The sequence below is a fragment of the Poromitra crassiceps genome, assembly GCF_964638095.1.
Source record: "Poromitra crassiceps genome assembly, chromosome: 22".
Lineage (NCBI taxonomy): Eukaryota > Metazoa > Chordata > Actinopteri > Beryciformes > Melamphaidae > Poromitra > Poromitra crassiceps.
This window is the reverse complement of record NC_139647.1, coordinates 14,746,358-14,751,357: the sequence shown is the minus strand read 5'-3', so window position 1 is coordinate 14,751,357 and position 5,000 is coordinate 14,746,358.

Here is a 5,000-nt window from a genome sequence, read left to right as displayed (position 1 = left end):
GGGCCAACAGACAGGAGAGAAGTAGCAGGGTAACATGATGCAGTGGCAGCCAGGATAATGAAAATCATCGTCATTGTCATGAGCTAGTTTGTTTGCAATAGAGATCAATATTATATATTATATATATAATGAAGTATTATATATTATATAGAGTGCCGCAGGGATGACACATTTTTCTAAGCCAACCTGGAAGTTAGCATCGCGCTGGGTTCCCTTTGTCTAGAAGTCTGTCAGTGGGATTTTTGTATGTGTTTTTTGCGTTAGATGCCTGTGGTTTACAGTTTGGGGAACTGAGACCTTTGTGTTCAGCAAGATAATCTTCACAAATGAACACCACTTTTATGACTTTCAAAGCATAAGTGTGAGTGCCAAAAATCGTGATCGCCAGAAAACGCTTCTAAAAAATCATAAAAAATTGTGTTCATTTGTGAAGATTGCACTGATCTTGCTGAACAAAAGGGTGAAGTATCATCAACTTTTGTTAAGCACAGACCTTATTTCAGGCCTCTAACCAAAACCCCGTTCAAAAAACTGGTTGACTTGGAGATGAGGAAGCTAGGTGATGCTAGCTTCCGGGTTTTAGGGCTCATCCCTGCGGCACTCTAGAGTTTTCTCACACAAACAGCAGATCCGATCAGAGAAAAAGAAAATAGGAAGAGGAATGGGATGATGGAATTGAGGGAGGGGTTAATGACGAGAAAATATTGATGAAAAAATAAACAAAAGCCTATGATAAAATAATCTGCTCCTCGGGACGTGTGATCAAACAAATACATCTGGATCCTTATTTATATTTAATTTAAAAATGCTGGAATGTTGAAGCTCATTAACTTTCCATAAGTAAATAAGCCCAGGTTTGTTTTCACATCTTGAATGAAGCGTATTGCACACACACACACACACATGCACGCACGCACACGCACGCACGCACACACACACACACACACACGCACGCACGCACGCACACACACACACACACACACACACACACACACACACACACACAAACACAAACACACACAAGCTTGTTGAGTTTCGAGCAGAGTTTCTCAACTTTTTTGGCTCTTGACCCCTTAAAATGGAGCAATGTCTACTTGCGACCCCCTCGGTCAAACGATTTCCCAATCTCAGGTCGTTCCATGTGATTCATTATCAGGGGAGGCTGAGAGGCTGAAAACGATTCAGTACTTCAGAAGAAACAAAAGAGAAAATCAGAAAAATGGACATGACCATAGACATAGACATACATTTATTTGTATGGTAGAAATCTGCGTTTTTCCTATCATAAATCATCGCATGACTCCTGACCCCAAGTTTGAGAACCACTGGTTTAGGTAGGTGGGTAAATTGCTGAAATCTAGGCTATAAAAGAAAAACATTTGGTGCTGTCGCATTTGTTTCAACATCGGGAGGAGAATTAATAAGAAAATGACTTTGTATCGTGAATGAGTTTATACTATATTGCTGTCCACTTTAAACAAAGTGAATTGCCTTGTCATAATCATGTATACAGCTTTTTAAAGAGTAATTCTTGTGTTTGTCCAGTTTCAGTAAAATGATCTGTACTTAAACTGTTGCCCATGTTGATTTCCCCTGCATAAATATTCTTTGTAAGTTCAGTATTGCCTGCAGCAATCAGGAAATCCTGCAGGCTGCAACACCCGGAGCCACTTCTTGTATAAAGAATGGTTATCGTAATCAAGCTCCATACACTAATGCATTTCACTTGACTGTAAAACGATTAGTAACAGCAAAGGGACGAAATTTGGATCATCGCCAGACCGGGGGAAATGTTCCAACTATTGTCTCATATTTAAAACAAATAAACAAAATTGCTGATTACACACTGCTATCCCTTGGAAAGGAAACTGATGGTGAGCCTCAGATTCAGCAAGAATGATGTGGACTTTAGCCTCATGTCATATTTGCTATGGTCAGCTCAGACTATCTGCAGACTATGCCTCTACTGGAATTGATTTCCAAAAGCCGTGATGATCTTGGTGCTTAGATGCCTTTGGGAGACAATAGTCTCGTCTGAAAAAGAGCGCACAAATGACTGGACCACACATACATTACATTACATTACATTACATTACATTACGTTACATTACACACATAGCATGAATTAAGGTGTGAAAGTTAAGGATTATGGCACCAGTGCCCCCTTAAGCTTGAATGATACCTGATGCATCTGTGAGCGGCCGAGTGACGTCAAATCAGCGGACACGTCCCTCCCTCCATGAGGCTCCGGTGTGGCGAGTTTTCGCCTGGCCGTGCACACCCCATTTTTAACAACGCAGACGCAGCTGGGCGGACAAAGTGGAGTTTTCAAAAATAACGGTCACTTGGGCGAGCAGAAACCCGCCCAGAGTATAAAAGCTCATTGCGACAGTCGTACGTTTAACATCATTCCAGCTTTAGGCTGCCATGTCCGTACTATTTGTATGCAACACGTTCTCACTCTGAACTCGTCCCAAAGCACTGCTTTCCTTTTGCGCTTGAGGTAACGCGCTCTGGAGCCCTTGAGCGTTTTATGGAACGCGCCACTGGCGGACCGTTAAAAAGCACCCCGCACGTGTGAGTCCAGGCAAAGGTCAAGTAATGCCGTCAGGCTCGTCGGCCAGAACGAGTTGGGAAGTACGGTAGGACCACCCAACTCGTTGTGATGGGTGGGAAGGGAAATAGTGAAGTGGAAGTGAAATTTGTTATACTGTAGGTCCACAGTAGTGGACCCCACTCAGTAGCGGAGCCAGAGGGGGGGGCAAGGGGGCGGTCGCCCCAGGGCCCACTCGTCAGGGGGGCCCATCAAAAAAAAAAAAAAAAAATTTTTTTTTTTTTTTGCAGGCCAGGCCACCTGGCTGGCAACCTGTGTTTTTATTTTTCTTCTTCAGAACAAGCTTGTCTGTAAAGTGGCTTCACTGTAGTCTTTCTTGGACATAATATTACTTGGCTCAGTGAGTGACAAATTGTGTTTTCGGATATAGGGGCTATCAGCTATTTTACAGTTGTGACTTAAAATGACTTTATTTAATAAAGTCAGTGGTGTGAGTCTGAGAGGAATTCAATCAATAGACAATAACATTGGTGTGTTTAAAATTAGATATTCCACTAAATATGGCTAAAACCGATTCAAACATGCAAAAAAGGCAAAATTTTCTTCGCGGCCTGGCAGGCCCGGTTCTACGGGGGTGCAAAAGCATGCATTGCACCCTTATTTGTCTGCATGCTCAGTTGAAAAGTAAAAAAATGTATAAATGCTACAGCTGCACACTTACTGTTTAAACTTGAATTATAGTTGTTGTTTTTCTTTGTTCTTTGATGTGATTTTATGGCTTTTTGGCACCTATATGTAACCTTTTAAGGTTGAGATAATTGTATTATCATTATATGGTCCAAATATTTCAGTAAAGCACTTGAAACACTTGAAATATTCTTGCTTGGGTGGTATCATTCTACTTGAAATGATGGTCAAATGCATTATTTTTAGTAAAATAACATGTCAAATTTTTCTGGAACCGGCCCTGCGGCCTGGCCTGGCCTTCAAAAAAAAAAAAAAAAAAAAAAAAAATTTTTTTTTTTTTTTTTTGATGGGGCCCCCCTAAGAGCTTCGCCCCCTCTGGGCTGATAGGGTCGCTCCGCCCCTGACCCCACTCCCCTCACCCCCCCCCCATAACAACATAAACTGCACGGCCGTCAAGTCAGACAGAATGTAAAAATAGGTCATCTGCTTCAGGGCTTTCAAAATAAAACCCTCATTGTAACGTTAATATTCATTTTGAGTAATGCTTTACAGCCACAGTTTCACTCCATATGTAATCTTAACATCCCAATGAGTATTTTGGTCTGCTGCTTTTTGTTGAAATACCTTTTTCTCCTCCAACGGGCATCAACAAGACCATTTATTTTTATTGAAATTACATTATTATTATTATTATTATTATTATTATTATTTCTTCTTCTTTTTCTCGCTAACCTGTCAGCTCTGCTGAATGGGTTGGTAGGCGATGTGAAAGTGTCAATGGCGATTACCACATGCTGTGTAGCTGTGTTTACATTTTTTTTTGTATAAGCGGTAATTTTGATGTAAGAAAAAAGGTCTAACAAAGGTCGCACGGATTTAGTCAGGCTTTTAGAAGAAGTCACTGATGGGATTTCTGCTGTTTTTGAGGAATGTGTGTTTCCCCTTAGGGTTGGTTTAGGCTCTCTAGCATTCAAGGTGCAGGAGCAATATTGCTCTACCTCTAGTCAGATCCCTGAGTCAATAACAGCATTGTTGTGCCCCATACCCCTGTCTGACCCAGTTAGTCACTAATCCTTGGGAGGAAATTACCCTTGAGAGTATGTTTTTAGCGGTTGGTGCATTTTGTCACACACTTTGTTAGTTTTAGCCTTGTGGCTCAGTGTTGCTGAGTTTCCTATGGATCTTTCTGACATAGTTACTCAGCCTGGCTAGACGACTGTAACTCACCAGACAACCACACAGCTCAACTTGGGCATAGTTTAGTCAGCTCACTCTCTTGGCCAGCCAAACCCTGTATCCACTCCTGTGCTGTGACAGGCTACGGTTGTCCAACACCAGTCCCAGACTACAGCTGGTGTCTGTGGAGGTTAAGAACTGCACCTCTCAAACCACATGGCCCCAGGACAGTCCCTGTCATTTCCATGCTCAGCCAGTCAGCCTAAATTAGTTTCGCACTAATGACGTGGTTTCTAATTATCTTGGAAATAACCTTCATTTTATGCTAAAACTGGAGGACGTTTGACCCAAATTAGGAACATGTTGCCCCTGTGACTTCTATTCACTCGTGGTATTTATTATTATAGTTTTTTTTTTTTCTATTTTTTATTATTATTATTATTATTATTATTATTTTTTTATTGCCAGTTTTTCATCAGAGAGCCAAACCTAAATTTTCTCATGTCACTCCCATCTTCCGGGACCTTCACTGGCTTCCCATCTCGGCACGGATCAAATTCAAGACACTGGTACTGGCCTACAG